The sequence below is a fragment of the Catharus ustulatus genome, chromosome 4, assembly GCF_009819885.2.
Source record: "Catharus ustulatus isolate bCatUst1 chromosome 4, bCatUst1.pri.v2, whole genome shotgun sequence".
Taxonomy (NCBI): Eukaryota; Metazoa; Chordata; class Aves; order Passeriformes; family Turdidae; genus Catharus; species Catharus ustulatus.
The window spans coordinates 72515873-72533103 of NC_046224.1; positions in this window are offsets into that span (position 1 = coordinate 72515873).

Consider the following 17231-nt stretch of genomic DNA (forward strand, 5'->3'; position numbering starts at 1 on the left):
GCTTAATACATCCATGACATATATGGCAACTTTAGGATTGTTCCTAAATTTTTTTTTCCCCTGTAATTTCATCTTTGCTGCTGGCTTCCTGTACTCCTGGCAGTTTCAATTCTTTGCTTCCTAGCACTGGCTCTGCACAGGATATGTACAGATAATCTCAGAGCTTACTCTATGATATATCACTAATTCAAAGCACTTCTTGAAGCTGACAAAGATAAATTTCTACTTCAGAATTTCCCAGAAAGTACTCTCACAGATGTACACATCTCTTACTATTCAAGCATTTTTTAAAATCTTTTTACACATTTTTTTTAAAATGTCCATTATCAAAAAGCAAAGTAGTGCAGAGCTCTCCAGACATACAAGGCCCTTGAGGAAGTTGTTCTTCCAGAGAGTGGGCTACTATTGTAACTGAAATTTGGGGGAAAGTGGGGAAAGGGAGGAAATCTGTCTGCATATTATCTTTCTCTACCCAACTATCAGTAGCCTAGTCAGCACAGCTTATACTCAGACATTGTCATTTTTTATTTCTTTATCAGGAAACCTGCTCTTAAAACCTATCAGTGTCTTCCAGAGGAGATGTCAGATTTCTGCAGCACTCTGAGAGAGCAAAGCACCTTATAAAAGCTGTGGTGAATCTTGCAGCCTTTTGCTATTCCCTCAGCAGGGTTATTTCTTTTGTGGTCATGAAGTGATGAAAGCTCACTGCAAGCTCCATTTTCCAGAGGGCCCAGGGCCAGCTGCCACAGCCCACGGAGTGGTCAGGCTTGGCAGGGGAGATGCTCTGCTGCATGTCTGGGACAGCCCCCATCCTGGCAGCACTTCCAAAAGACTCCCCTGGTGAAACCTTGGGAAAAACTGCCAAGGTGGCTCTGCTTGGGATTTCCTTGTTGGTGCAACAGGGACTGGTTTGCAACCTTTGTTCAAACTCCCTCTGCACCCAAACTACTGCAGGTGGAAAACTTCTCTATTTAACTCTCCATTTGCCTGTCAAATGGCAAAATTAAGTGTTGACCTGCACATCTAACACTGCTCAGCGAGATCTCCAGGGAGAAAACCTGCCATTTTTAGTACATTTAGTACATTTAGGCAATACTCGTACTTCAGTGGGGATAAAAGGCCTGGAACTGCATTTAAGCATCTAATGCCCTTCAAGGCTTGGTTTCTGGGAATGCTAATATGTAAAAAGATCAGGGTACTGGGCAAGGGCTCCCTTCTGCCATAGTTGCTCCTGCTTTACTTCTACTGATTACTTACTATTTGATGTGGACCAGGCCTGTAGATCATGTACAATCACACTAAGTGACATGGGTTGCATTTATTGCCAGATATCTCTACAGATCCAACCAACCAGTGCTGCAAACAGTCAAGACTGCAATTAAAGGATTGGGATGCACCAATGTTATCAACCATGCAGCCTTTGAGAGAGGCAGTGATTGCTAACATAATCTTTCCTCTTCACTGAAATGATTGCAGTGTCTCCACAGATATCCCACTTCCAGAAATTATCATTTTATGGGAGCTCTTAGTTATTTTTTTACCTGTCTTTCTGCATAAATTCATTGAAAGCTGTCCTCTTTTCTCTTGCTAACAGTGTAATAAAAATAAATCAAGAATACATCAATACAACACTCTGGAACTGTGTACTACGCTTCTTTTGAAAGTGTGACTAAAGCATAGAGGAAAAAAGAGATCATGATTGAGTTTGGCATATAAAGAGAACAGGTTTATAACTTTGCAAACAGTTGCCTAAGTTAAGTGAGACTCAAGATAATAACACAGTAAAAATGCACCCAAAATAGCCACTAATCCATCATTTAAAACATGCATTTAAGTAGACAAGGTGATAATGTGATACTTCTTATTAGAACAAGAATATTTTATAAAGTTCAAGCTTAAAGGCCCAGAAGTTCCACTTCTGGATGTATGACTATATAAAGATTAGATTAATATTCTTGTTTCAGTCATGTTATCTGTTCTTGGACCAATAAGGATACATATATTCAAGTTTTCTGTTCTTTTGACTAAGCCTCAGAGTACTAAAAACGCATCTGTAAAAGCCAGTGGTGAATTATGCCTAAAAGGCAATTTTATACAAAGACTCATGGCTGTTTCTGTGCGTGTTCCCTAATAAGCAAAACCCCCTACTAAAATCCAAGAGAAGTTAAGGTCGGATTTTTCTTTATCAGAACTGTAGAGTAGAACTCAACCTATTTTCTAAAACTTGAACCCTCTTTTTGTGTTTAGAATTACACTCCATCTTGTAATAAATCTATCAAAAGGCAGGATGGGCACATGGAAGAAGAGCAAAAGTTTTGGCTTGTTAGGAGCAAGTCTTTTGCCAAACTGTGGTTTTGGGTTTGGTACACAAAGCTGTGGAATGTGGGGACTGCTGAGTACTAATTAAACTACCTGGTAGATTGCTTTCTCCTACTACTGCCTTCTCAATGAGCAGTCAGCCTGAGGATGCAGGAGTTTTAATTCTCCTTTGCAGCCGTACTGTGCATTTATTTTCCTTTCCAGACACCAGAGTTTGGGCTCAAAGATGGGTTTGAAATCCTCCCCACACCAATGCCTCAACTGTCTAATAGGGTTAGCTCACACCTTCGATCCCACAGGATAAAAAATGTCCTTAATAGTTCAGTCCAGCTAATTAAAAATATGCCAATGTTACCTGTGGGTGAAACAGACCATAGGAACTTGGTAAGCACATGCAATCCAGTAATCATCAGGCTGGAAAATCCATGAGCTATATAATCAGTAAAAATAATAGGATTGAACTTTATGGCTTCTGCTTGAAGATAGCCTTGAGGCAGGAAGCTTTAGAGCTGCAAGTTATGGACATATTTTGGCTCAGCTTTGCACATTTTGACTTAAACTACATAGTTCTATCTTCTTGTATAAACAGCTAACAGCTGTATAAGGTTACATCAAATACGCAATAAACTATACTTTGGAGTTGCAATCAGTTCTTTAAGAAGACAAAAAAACCCCTCAGCTCCTGTTCTGTTAAGGTGCCTGTTCCTGGAAAAAATTATCTAAAATCTATCCATGTGGCAAAAAGGGATTTTTCTTTCCAAGTGTGCTCTTATGAGAAATGCAGTGGATGGTGTTGAAAAGTTGGATGGTACAAACACATCAGGACTCTTTCCTCACCACTCAAACCACAGAGCAATTGAGCTAAGTAAAAAGGCCAGGTACATTATGACAATGGAGACCTAAAATGATCGTGGACAAACCACACTTGATTTTGATTCAGTTAAGCAAATCAAGAGCTTTCTTGGTATCCTTTCTGCTGAGGCATAACAGACAGCAAACCTGAATAGATGGGCAAGGAAGAACAGCTCCTGCATAAAGAGCTAGTCCAGAGGTGCTCAGAAAAACAGCAGGGTGACATGAGAAGAAAGCAATTTCTTCTGTAATTTCTTTCAATTGACCTCATAAATCTGGATTGCAGTCAAAATAACAGACACAGGAAACCCCAGGGGACCATTTGTGTGCACATATAGCCGTGCAATGTTTGCCCTTTGCTGGCAGTCTGTGCCCTGCATGGATCTTGCTGAAGGATCGGCAGTGAGGTCAGGTTCAGTAATTGCTGTAACCCTGCCAAAGAGGAGGAGGAGGAGGATGGTGTTTCCCCAAGCTGTGAATAGCAGCAGTGTCATGACAAATAAGATGATTTTACAGAATCTTTGTGATCTGGAAATAGAACAATGGCAGCAACTAAACCAATAGGGAAGATGTGTGAATGGAAGTTTTTAACTGTAACCTCTATTCATTTGAAAATATCCTGAAAATTATGTTCTGTAAAGAGTGGGAAAGGTTTAGCACCACCTTGTTTTTAGCTCCAGGGGATGGATAAGAGCCTGAACCTTGGAGCTGGGAGAACATCAAGCTTCCATCCTGGAGCTGGGAGTCCATCTCTCAAAAAGTCAACTCAAATTCTCATTCTGAAAGAGCAAATGGGAGAGGTGAGGTGCCTGCAGCCACATACAAACCAGTGAACACTGGTGCACAAAGACCACTGCAGCTGTGTCTAAAGAGGGTTGGGAATTAAGCTTATTTGGTTTTCCTCTGCTTTTTTTAAAATTTTTTAAAGTCCTTTTGACATGTAACACATGTAACATTGTGAGGTAAAAAAACAACAAATTCCACTCTGAGCCAATTGGCTCCTAAATCAATGGAGCGCTGCTGTGTGTCCCAAGCCTGGCTAGACCTGTCACTCTGTTTTGTTTTTTTCTTTCCTATAATTTCTTCAGCTGTCTGTACAGTCACTACTAGTCAAGTTTTCCATTTTTTGCAGCCAGTAAGAAAGCAGCAAGCATCCAGGAACTGCAGAAACAGCAGCAATGCCAGTGCCTTTCATTCAGATAAGTGAGAGCATAAATCACTTTTAGGTTGTCCACTGAAGCATGATAAGCCCACCATCTTTAGCACTTTTGTAGCTGAGGGAACAGACTCACCATTTTTGCTGCCTCTTGGAGTCTAATTACATTATCAAATATGATTAGTTGATTAGTCCTTGAGGAGGAATTCACACTGAAACTCTTGTAACTTCAGTGAAGTTTCCACTAATGTAGAAAAGTCTTAAGTCCTTTGGACCATTCCTTTCCTGGAGTTAAATTTATTTAAAAATGGCTATAAGAACACAGGAAATTTATGGATAGGATGTAACCCCTGGCTTGGTTTTATTTTATTTTTCCAATTTTAAATCCACTGTCCTGCTTTTATCATCCTGCAGTTTCACCAAAAAAAAAAAAAAAAAAAAAAAAAAAAAAAAAAAAAATCAACTGACTTTTACTCTTTTACTCCATTCTTTGCTTCCAGCAGTTTCACTACCAGAACATTCACAGCTTTAATGTCCTTATGGGAAGTGGCTCTTTCCCTCAAATCCCAGTTTTTAATCTTAATCTTTACTGCTTTCACATTCATCACTTGTATTGAAAAAAGACACCAACACACAAACAAAAAAGGAAAGGGAAGTGCCTCTCTGTCCCTCTCATTGACCTTTTGGACTTGAGCAGGACTCCCTTCCTCAGCTGTGACCATTCCTGAGGTGAAGTGCACAATCAAAAAGGCACAGGAATGAGAATTACAGAACACTAGGAAAAAGAATTTAAAAATCACTTTTAAACTTCCTTCAGACTTTATAACCCTTTCTTAGGAGCTAGTTTCAAGCACGGTGTTGGTTTGATTGCACAGCTCTATGCCTCCCTATAACAATCAAGTTGTACTGGGTTTTACTGCCAAGAGAGGATTTGCAATCCAATATTTCAGTAGTTTGCACCAACCTCGCACGTCACCATCAGTAGGAACGCGAGTTCATTTCACTTTTGCATACAGTCCAAGTCACAGACCCTTATCAGCTCTGTAATGCTTATTGACACAGCCTTTTATTGCCAGCTGTCCGAGGGAGCCACCTTTCAAAGGTTGCTTCCCTGCTCCTCGAAATCCTACTCACAGGAAAGCAGAGTAATGCAAATTACAACTCTGAAGTGCTCTGTCATCTAAAAATAAACCTCTGCAAACTTGATAAAAATGCACATCTACTCATTCCAAGCCACAGTTTCTTTGAGAGGATGAACATTTGGGGAATATGTGATGCCTACTATTATTGCATTATCCAGGTAAAGTCTAATTGATTAATTAATTGCATCTCTGATATTGCAGAGTTAATACTCTTCAACAAAGCAACACCATGAAATGGGACATTGGATGCCCAGTGATGCTAAAATGTAAATTACTGGACTGCAGTCAAAGGAATTACTTCATGGGAAAAGAGTGCATGATTTGCATAGCAAATCTGGGTACAAACAGGATGTCTCACCTGCCCTCTCCAGTCTGAAGGATAGGAAATGTCTCAATCAAATTTCATGTTGCTGTGGTCCCATCCACTGCAGAGAGCCCACTGAAATAAGGAATTTATGGTATCCCTAGACCTAATGCCTGCAGGTTCCCTTTGGGATTTCCACACATCTGGGAGTGCCCAAGATGCTGACCCATCATCCTCCATCCAGCCTCGTGACTCCCGCCTCCTTTATTTGCATTTCTGATGATAACATGAATCTTTAGGTGGACTTTGACCTTTTGACTTCTCTTGAGCAAGAGTACAGGAGCCAATTCTTCCACTAGTTATATCCAAACAACCCCTTTGATATCAGAAAGGCTTACTCTAGAGTTTATGGAAAGAGACTGCCAAACTTGACCTTTAGTCTAATCAGAATTGTAGAATAGTTCTAGCAAAAAAACAAACAAACAAACAAAAAATAAAAAGCACAACATAAACCAGATTAAATAGTAAGTTGCTAACAATTACCACCAGAGCAGGAGAAGATGGCTTTATCTCAAAAGGCAGATGGATCCAGCTGACACCAGACACAGAACAGTTGACCAATTCTCATCACCATGGCACGGAAAGTGCATCAGGACACCCACCTTCAGGCAGAGCTGGCAGGGGTGAGCTCTAGCAGATCTGCATCCCAATCAATAGCTCAGGCTGGCGTGATAACCTTTTACTAAGTTTGTTTGCCAAGTGCAGGAGAAGTTAATATTCAGTGAAAGTTCAATAGGCACCGGTGATTCAGCATATTAATCCAGAGCAGTGGGTTTCCCTGTTATTTTGCCAATACGAGCCCTGGCAGAACACCTGACAGCAAATGTCACCTGTGAGCTCCTGCCTGGGCTGCCACTGTCCTGCACAGGCTGTGCCAACTGAGCTTGTGCCTCTCCCATCACAGAACTCGCCACCACCCACAGCTGTGGATGACCTGAGAGCATGACACAAGGGGACCGAGCCTCTGTGCCCAGGCTGTGCCTGAGCTGCCTGGAGCCTCATGGTGCCAGAGCTGGGATCCCACCAGGGCAGGGGCAGGCAGCAGTGCAGGAGCAGCACAAGCTGACTCGGGGCAACCAACGCTCCAAGCAAGGCTCATATCCCAAGAGGTATAGTCTGGTTTTGTCTGAAAAATGGATGTGCTGAATTTCTGCAAACATCAAGAGGTGCAGATTATGCTCCTTCAGCTGAATGAGACCAACTCCAGCCAGAATTACAAATATGCTCAGTCATTCTCTGTGAACTTGTGAGAACATTAAAAAGACTGCAAAAAGGCAAAATGTGTTGGTTGGCATTTTAATAACACGTTGGATGTGCAAATAGCTGTCCTGAGCAGCCACAAGGCCAGTGCAGCTCCCAGGGACTCAGCTAGAGGGAAGCTCCTTCCTGGATACACCACCAGAAGCCTTCCCTGCAGCTCTGCTAAACTTACTCCATAAAGGAAGCAGAGGTATTAATCTAGGGGATACTACCTCTCCTTGTTCCAATAAAATATACTCTGTTCTCCACCCTGGAAAAAAAATTTGGCCAGACTTGGAAAAAAGTGAGAATTCCTGTCTTTTTCGACTGAACTCAAATTTTCAGAGCACCTCCACAGAGCCTCCCTCAATCAACAAAAGAACACAGCCAAGGTTCAGTGCCAGGATCTCCTCCTGCTAACACAAAAGAGCCACAGTGGGATCTGTTCAAAGTTACAGGTGAGTCACAGGTTTGGTCTTTGTTTATAGGCTCAAACGAACCTGTAAGGTAGGACAAAGACTTGAAATGTGGCCAGGGCTCCAGTTCACCTGAAAGGGCACCAGGTTGTGCAGTAAGATGAATTCTAAATGGCACAAGGCACCAGAGGTTATAATTTTCATAATCTTTTTGCTGTTTCTCAACAGCTCCGATTTGTGGCTGGCTGTACCTTTTTTTTTCTGCTTAGAGACTCAGCAGGTCTAGAGTCCATCACCCGTGCCTTGCTTACCCAAATTCCCAGCACTCACCTTGACTGACACTCACTCTTGGTGCAGAATTTTTTAGGAAAAATATCAATGGTCTTAAAAGATTACTAAAAAATACCCAAAACCAAAACCTTAAAATGCTCTGTCTTCAAATAACACATGACACTTTAGTGTAGAACCTTTCCTCCTGCTGTTATTTGAAAGGAAAATCTCATTTCCCTTCACAGAATTAATTTTTTCATTATTTTAACTAAGCTCACAAAAATGATTCAAATTACCCTAACTGGAATAAAACAAAACAAGTAGACCAGCTCACTATACTTGCTGTTGTAATTTTGAGTTAATACCCAACTGGCACACAGAACTTGGTGCTCCAGACATTTGGTGCAGAGGAGCAATGGGCATGCACAACTCTGATTTCCTTGGGAGCAGTGGATGTTCAGCACCACTCAGAAATAGGGCAGGAAGCTTAAAGTTAAAAGAATAATCAGTTTATTATTATTATTATTATAGGAAGAATTGCAAGGCTGGAAATGGAATTATACACCTTGTATTATATTTTAATCCCTGAAACCTGCCATCACCTAGGGAGAAGTGGTTTACAAAATGTTATTGTATATTGGTTGAGAACGTCATCAACCTCTGGTATAAGTGCTGGGGCTTTGTGACAGGAGCTTCATTTCTTTATTTTGATTCATAAACAGGCTGTGACTATAAAAAAGGAGACATGCCCCAACTGTCCTGCAGCACATGGGAGATGTCAGCAAAACTCAGAACGAAATATGATCTATAAAACAAAAAGAAAAAACCCAGAGGAAGTATGTAGTAAAAACACATTCCCAGTACTACAAGTACAACCTTTCAGATGTTTCAGAGTTGTTTATAAAACACTGCCACACATTCTTTGCTATGGCACACTTTATCCTGAGTATGATACTTCTCTCCTAGACTTCCAGGTACTTGAACACAACTGGTACCTATGTTTTACAAGTGAGAGACCTATCACAGCAGAGCAGCAGCAGAACCTGGAAATTATTTTAGATCTCCTGGTGTTCAGAGATGCCTCACTGAATTTGACACTTTGGGAATGTAAGATTCTTGAAAATTAATTTAGAAAGCTTAGCATGTTAACATGATAAATTTCTTGAAAAACAGCCACAACAAATTTTCCTAAGGTTGCCTTGAACACTATTCTTAGAGCAGGTAAGTTCAGGAGGAGACCCAGAATATCCCTACTAAATAGAAGATGAAGGAAAAAAGAATAACTGTGATAGCCCATGGGAATAGTAGAAATCAAGAAAGCAAAGTACAGTAGCTGAGCATACAGTGTTCAGGGCTAAACCCATATTTTTCTGACAGCCTCTGAGTCAAGGCTACTTCCCCAGTTCTCCAAAGGAATAGCTTTCCAAGGCTTCAGCCCTACTGCACAGCAATGTGCTTCACCTCTGTCTTGGCTGACGAACACTTTCCTTTGGGGGTGCTTCACCTAGGCTGGCTACCTCAATTTCCAGCAGTGAAATCTGTCACCTAAACTGAGCTCTCAGGAGAATTCCAAACCTGTGAGAGAATCTGAGCTGGAATTAATCTGCTTCAAGAGCTGAAAATCCAATAAATTTCTTTCATGCTCGTTTAATCCTGGTTAACTGTTCTTAATTTAGCTGTAGGATAAACACACCAGTGACATAAAGAACAGTAAGCAGTCATTTGGTAGCTCAGTGTAAGCCCAGGAGACCAACTCAGGACCATTCTGAGTTACATGCAATAGCATCAAGCTAAAACCTGGCCCTGTTGCTGCTGGAGCAGCCACTATTTCAGTTTTCCAGCTGTGTGTTCCAGGCATGTCTGTGCCTGAGGCTGTTCTGGCTAATTCAGAAGTTTGTTCCAGAAGAAAAACTTCATCTCAGTGGCAGATTCATTGGAAAATTCCATCTCCATCCTCAGAATAAAAAAAGGTACTAGAGACTGGTGCCTGTAGGTAGGAAATTCCATAGATTATATCCCTGAGTTATTCACAGTGGCTACCAGGGCCATTTTCCACACCTTTTATACAACCAGAGCAGTGTTGTCTCACCTGGGTGAAAAAACACTCTCTGTTAATTGGTTTCATCTTGGCTAATCCCTGGGAGTGTTCAAGGCCAGGCTGGAGGGGGCTCTGGGCAGCCTGGGATAGTGGAAGGTGTCCCTGACCATGGCAGGAATGAAATGATCTTTAAGGTCCCTTCCCATCCCAAGCAATTCCCTGAATCTATGATTTTATGTCGAGTTTACAGAAACCGTCAGTTAAAAGAAAATGATCCCTTATAAGGATGGAGTAAGAAGCCAAGTACAACTAAAACTTTTTTCACAATATATGATCCATTAAGTTTTGGAGAAAATTGAAGAAAACCAAGTTTAAAGAGCAAAAACATTAGTTTTTCTTTTTCCCTTTTTTTTTTTTCCCCAATACATTTATGCTAGGAAGCCAGCAGCAAGTCACAGAACACTAATTTTTAATAACCACAGTACACCTAGAAATTTCAGTTATGCTGACTGGTTTGTTGTGAGCAAATTGGTAACATAACCTATTATTAAGATTGCATAATAATACTTCCTATTTATAAGGTCTTGCTTGAAGTCCAGGAAACTCATTAAAAACTGAAGCCACTAAGATTCAAGTTCTCCATGCTCAGGGTATGCCTCAGGTTGAGTGTGTTGGGACATTTTCATTTCTGAAATGAAGTATCACTGAGTTTTGCATTGGTGACCAACGCAGGTTTTGGGTGCTAAGGAAAAAGGTGGAGAGAAGATGTGTCAGCTTGGATTTGACTGAAAAACTTAAAGAAGCTCAAGAAAATATGAATATATTTAGAAAAATGTTTCTTGGCTGGGTCCAAATTAAAAGAGTTTAGGTACAGTACAGGAAGAAAACACAAGTGAAAGTTGACCAAAACCTGGATTCTAAGTCTGTCCATCAATGACTGAGTGATCATTAAAAATTTACATTTTTGCAGTAGACATGAATACTGTGCTTTGATTTTTTGTATGATTCTGCAGAAATCCCAGCTGCAACTCACATGAGAACCTAGTCACTGAAACAACAAAATCCTGATACAACAGCCAGGAGCCTGAAAAATTGCAGGTTTGACATATTATAAACAAGTGCGTAATTTCAACTCAATGAAGCCATGAGCTTAATTTGTTTTTTGGATGTAAAATGGTGACTGCATCATCCCCTCACTTCATGGGTTTGGTGTGAAAATAGAAGAAAGCCTTTGCAGTACTTCAAAACTTGGCACTGCTAAAAAAACCTACAGGAAAAATAATTAATTATTTCTTCAGAGTTTTAGTAATGGGGTGCAAGAGTCCTCGTGCCAAACAATGAAGATTATTGAATTTTTAAATGAAGGTTATGAAATGAGTGCCATCTCTCTTGTTCATCAAATGAAGCAGGGATCCTGTCAGAAAAACACTATAGGATCATAATTAAAACAGGCAGAAGAACTGAATTAAAACCACATAGGCTGGCACATGCAGGCAGGAATTACTCCACGGGTTCTTAATTTTGCAGGCTTAAAAAGGTGGATTTTTTTAATATCTCACTTTTATATTTTAAAATCCAGAATGAAGGAATGGATATCTTGTGCACTGGATGCAGTCTCTCATTTGACTTAACTCTTCTTTTAATTGCCTGTGCAGAATCAAAGCTAGGACCTGCTGCAATAATGAGCACAGACTTGCAGAGAGCACATAGTCTGTTTTTCAGTGTTTGAAAACATGACTGACTAAAAGATGTTTACATATACCCCTAAATTTTGTTAAAATTGCTTATGAACTACAGTAAGGCTTTAAAAAAATAAATCAAACACCAAAAAACAAGACCCTTCTAGGGCACAGAGCATTCACTGGAATTGCTTTAGCTGTGTTGCAGATATATCCACCTCTGGGGTCTTAAGAAAGCATCTATTTAACATTTCTTATAAGCATCATGGTGAGGGAGAGGGCTGGAAGGAAAGGAAATTACTGTGCCTGACTGCAGACAATTGGGAAGACACCATAAACCAAGATGGAATTCTCCCTGTACCCCAAGACTGAGACACCAAACTAAACCAAAACAAAACCAAAAATGCCACGCGATGCTTACATGTCCAGAAACAGACAGGACTTCAGGGTTCTCCTACCACCCTAAACACTAGCAAGAAAGTTTCCTGTGACAGTTCAGTATGAGATTTAGAACAGTCTCTATTGCAAATGCAAAAGGGAATAACTTGTTTATTTGCTTTGACAGATTTTTTAGATCAAATCCAAAAAAAAAAAAGAGTTGTAGAACACATTGCCCACTGTTAGAGAAAGTCAGAATTTTAACCAGCTCCTCAACCAGACTTCAATGAATTCATTTTTCATCTCTCAAAACTAGACAAAAGTATGGTTTCTGACTTCTCTTGCTTTAAAAGCCAACTTCCTCCTCTAAAAAATATTCTACAAAGAGGAAAATAAACAGAAACTTGAACAAATAAATCTGATTATGCTCACTGTCTTTGTACAATGGAAACAGCAGGTTTTTTTTACATTGTCTCCTTTTGATAAGATTATTAGGGAGTAAATTTAAATAAAATTCTCAGGATTTGGAAGGTGTTTATAATGCAAGTTGTTCAGTACCAAAGGAGCATGAAGTCAGCACACAGCCATAGAAAGAACCAGATTTGCAAGCACCAAGTTTACCACAGGTGCTGGGACCCTGCTCATTTATAGAGGAGTGTTTTTGCATTGTGTAATTGGTAATTTGATTTTTTTTTTACTTTCACAAAACACAGCTATTTGTTTTGTCTGCATAATGGAAGGTGACACATCTGTCCAATTTATCCCTTCAGGCCAATTTCCTTCCAGCTTTATTTATAGAGAATGTAACTTGAAATGTTTTCTTCTTGACCAAAGAGGAAGACAGGCAAAATGTTGTCCCTCAGTCTTGTATCAGATAGAGCAGCAGGAACTTGGCTGTAAGTTTTTCAAATCCTATTATCCCTATTACCTGTGCAGTAAAACAATCACTTTGTTCTCAACCTCACTTCAAGACCTTGTTCCTTTCTAAGCTGCAGTTCTTCAGAGGGGAATGGACATAGCTGTGTGAATGAGCTCTGCAAGGCTGAACCTGCAGCCCCCAAAAGTTAATAGCACAACTCTGAACCACTTCACACATGGGAATAATGCTCTTGATCTCATTTCAGCACGATGAGCAGACTGTAGAGAAAAAAGTCCAACGGAGTCAGCCCAGAAGTTATTTAAATACAAAAGTCTATTCAGAACCATGCACTGTTTTGCAGTCTGGGAAATGCCACATTTTGACCTTCCACATGGTCTCCTGAGGAGTTTCAATATGCCTTTGTTTATTCAATTAATTTATGAAAGTATACGATCTTTATTTTTTATGCAAGAATAATTCCCCCTCCCTAGCCCCAGATGTTTTCCTGGATGTAATTTCAATGTTGTGTGTCTTATTTAATGCTCTTGATTAAATTTGTAATGCATTTAAAATATCAGTATGTCCAATCAAGTGCAAAGAGACATGTGCAAATGAAGTGATTCATGCAATGGGAATTAAATCTCACACTGCCTTGTCACCTATTCTTTTAGGAATAAATTTCATTTACAGCTTAAGCTTCCATCACACATCACCAGCCATGCAAACAGACTAGAAAACACATTGTGTACTCATTGAATGTGGATATAGATTGCAGAAAATCTATTATATACTTTTAAACAAACAAACCTCTTTGGTTTTGTGGTTGAGCCACAGCTACTCCTTGCTCTTTAAAAGAGCAGGCATGAAATAATACCTCAAGGATTTTGTAGAAATACTGTCATGAGAATTTGTAAAGCTCCCTTAAAAAGAGAAGGAATTTGGCAGCAGACTCAAGGTCTGTCAGAAGCCCTTCTTTCCAAAGCATCTTCACACCAACACTCAAGTAAATTTTAGGAGAGGAAAAGCTTCTGTTAAATTGAGGGCTGGGATGTAAGAGTGAGCCAAACCCCAAGCTTTCCTAAGCTAGGGCAGCTTGGACTAGGGAGGAGGCTGATGCCAGTGAAACAGAGGTAAAATGTACTGGCTGAAGATGTAATTCAGCATCTGGGGAAAACAAGCTTCAGTGGAATGGACACAGGTAGTGAGAATTGCCTACAGCTCCCTGTGCTTTATTTCCATTTGCCTTCCTCTCCATCAGTGTCTCTCACTGAATTAAAACAACTTCCAGCTTTCAGTGTGGTGTGCTGGCCATGTGCATACAAAAAAATGACAAGGGTTAGGGCAAGATGAAATCCCTGCGTGCCAAAACCTGTCTGTGGTACAAGGACTTGCCCACAAAGGCACTGCAGTCAAAATTCAGCCTAAGGATGGCAGGGGTGCCCTGGTGTGAGCTTTGGGTGGCAGCACAGTGTCACCTGTGTCCCTGCATCGCTGTGCTGGGGTGTCAGGACAGCACAGCCAAGGCTGCCTGCAAAGGCTTAGGGCAGCTCAGGGGGTGTCTGCAGCTCTGTGCTTCCCTTTGGAGCTTCCCTTTGGAGGTGCCAGGGCTGGCAGGGTGTGCTCTGGCCATCTGGCCACCAATGACATCATCTCCCTGTGCCCATGCAGGCAGCCTGAGCCTGCAGCTCTCTCTGCTCTGGGGAGGAAGGGGCAGCAGGAAGGGCTGGGATAAGGGCTGGCTGACCCAAATGAGCTCTGATACATCCAGGCTGCCCCTGCTCCATCTCTTCAGTTATTCACACCCTCCACCTTCAGCACAGGCAGCACAGAAAAAAGAAACACAACACTGATAACAACACAAGGCCAGGAAGCAAACACACATTACCAAGTTGGAGGCACTAAATGACTTCTGCAGTGATCTCTGGTGCTGCTTGCAGGGTTAATTACTAACAGGAACAACCTCGAGTTATTAAAACCTCAGCACAATTTTAATCTGTCTTTTAGGTTGATAGGAACTAAGTTAAACAAACAATCCTGATATTTGTGATCCTTCACAAAACAGCCATTTTGATAATAGCTGGAAGTGCTTGCACTCAGTTCAATTGCTGCATTTATAAATTAATTTTTGTAGTCCTATTCCTTTCTAAGTTCCTTTACAGTAACTACAGATTTCACACAAATTCTCCTTAGTTATAACAATTCTATATTTTAGTTAAATCGAGCTATGCATCCTATCCTGAAATAAATGTCACAGGACAAGATCCAAAAGAAAAGTCACCAAAAGCTGTATGAGCCCCCAGGGTATTTTTTCCATCTGTACATTGCTGCACAGCTTCTGATCACTTTCCCCCTCCCATTGTTTTTCTAGCTTTCAGGATTTATTGTTGTGTTCATGACATTTGTTTTATCTTTAGGTCTGAGCAGCTGGAATCGAGAGGCCCAGCACTTCACAGCTTCAATTTTGCAAGGAAAGCCCATCACACCACAGAGCATCAGAATGGCTCAGAAAAAGGAAAGAAATGCCCTGCTTTTCAGGCCAGTTTCACAATTTGAACAGGAAGGAGACAGAGAAGCCTGTCTTCATCTTGAGATTTTTCTTAATCCACAGGCAAGAAACACATTTTTGTTATTGTTTGAAAGAAATACAGTTGCTCCTGGTATGAATAAGCCCCTGCAGAGAAAGATGCTGTTTTCCAGAGGAGGAAAATTCTTCCTGCAAAACTCCTGGAAACCAGAGATGTGAAGATTACAATATGTGATGCTTATCTGCATCACAAAAGAAACTTTAGATCTGATTGTCAGAATGCTTTATGAGACTTGAAGATAAATCCTGTTTAGGAAAATAAGATCTACTTGAGGAATTCTGAATATTTCATTGGATTAATCATAACTTCACTTATGTGTAAGTGAAAATTAAGGAAGCATTAGAAACCATAGTTGCTGTCAAAAAGAATCCACAGCTGTTCTTTGACTGCAATATATTTTCATCATTCATCCAGATTTAATTTCTTCAGTGGCTTCTGGGCTAGAGAAGAAGCAGATTATTTCTGAGGGCTATGGCTCACATCCTCAGAAAACACATGAGAAATATTTCTGCTATTTCACATGCCAAGAGAACGCATTCAGAGCTAGATGAAGATAGAAGGAACACGTAGGAAAATACCTTTACCTGGACAATTCAGATCCCAAAAAAGAGTGATCCATGACATTCTCTTGGGCTAATTTCTTTGTTGATATAAGAAAGGGAAAGCATGCCCACCAATTGCAGCAGCACATTCACCAGGGGAAAAATAGTCTAAGCAAAACAACCCACTAATAAATAAATACAGTTAGCACACTGGCCTCAGAACAGCTGCTGAAACAGAGAGAACTGTGCCCTTTCTCATGTCCTACCAGACAAAAATATAGAGCTCTGCTTTACACCACAGCTACCCCTATCTAAATATGAAAGCAGAGGGGAAAAAGTGAATAAACAGATTTAAAAGTATGTGTCCAGAGAGGCCTGGGGCTTTTAAGTATAGAGATTTATTTACCATATTTTTTATTTTTTTTTTTTCACTAGATGTAGTAATGCCCTCACAGTCCACCCTCAAAGGAGTCCAAGACTCGAACATTTGCATGAAGGTTGCAAAGGAGAACAGTACTGATTATAAACTGTTTAGTTGAATTTACTCAATGTCTTACCTAAAGACTTGAATGAGAAATCCTTAATCAGGGAGGAAGACCTTCTCTGTCCCCTCAATTCAAAGGGAACTACAGGAAACTTGTCCTCGTTCACTTATTTCCAGAGTGAGTCCCACGTTTCCAGCTGGGCACAGGGACAGGCTGTGGGCTCTGGACTTTCTGGATTTTCTCCTCTCTATCTGCACATCCCACCAAGGGTGCACAGAACCCAACCTCTGCCACTTCTCTGCACCAGCCTCCCATGGCACCCACCTTTCTGTCCTGCACTGGTGTCCCACAGGAACCCCAGACCTTGCATGTTAAAGAAGTTATTCATGTGCCCCACATCCATGTGTCCCTCCAGGCAAATCTTTTTCTGGCTTGTTCAGAAAAAGCGCTCTGGAAAATTCGCGATGCAACCAGCAAAGCCTGTGCCCTTTCCTAAATCCTGCACACTCCAAAGAAGTTCTGCTGATTCAAAGAGCAGAGCCTTGAGGCCATGACCCCTCTCCTTGTCCTAAAATAAGTTTTCAGAAGCTGCCTGGCTTTTTTTGATAAAGCAAAAAGAGGTTCAAAATCTCCTGCAAATGGCTAAGTTTACTCAAAACAAAAAGTCTACCTCAAGGGAAGGGTTCCTCAGTGTCACTAAAGGCAGGTTAACTGGAGAGCAAGGGAGGCACAGGAAGGAGCTGATTTCTGGCTGGGACTCCATAAGGAAAGCTCAAAAAGAGTCACTGCACCTATTTCTTTAGTGCTGAGAATGTTGTGAACCTCTGTCACAGCTAAAAAAAGTCTGAAATAAACTTTGCAAACCAGCCCAGAGAAGAAGGGTGGTTCTTCTTTTGTTTTGTCTTGA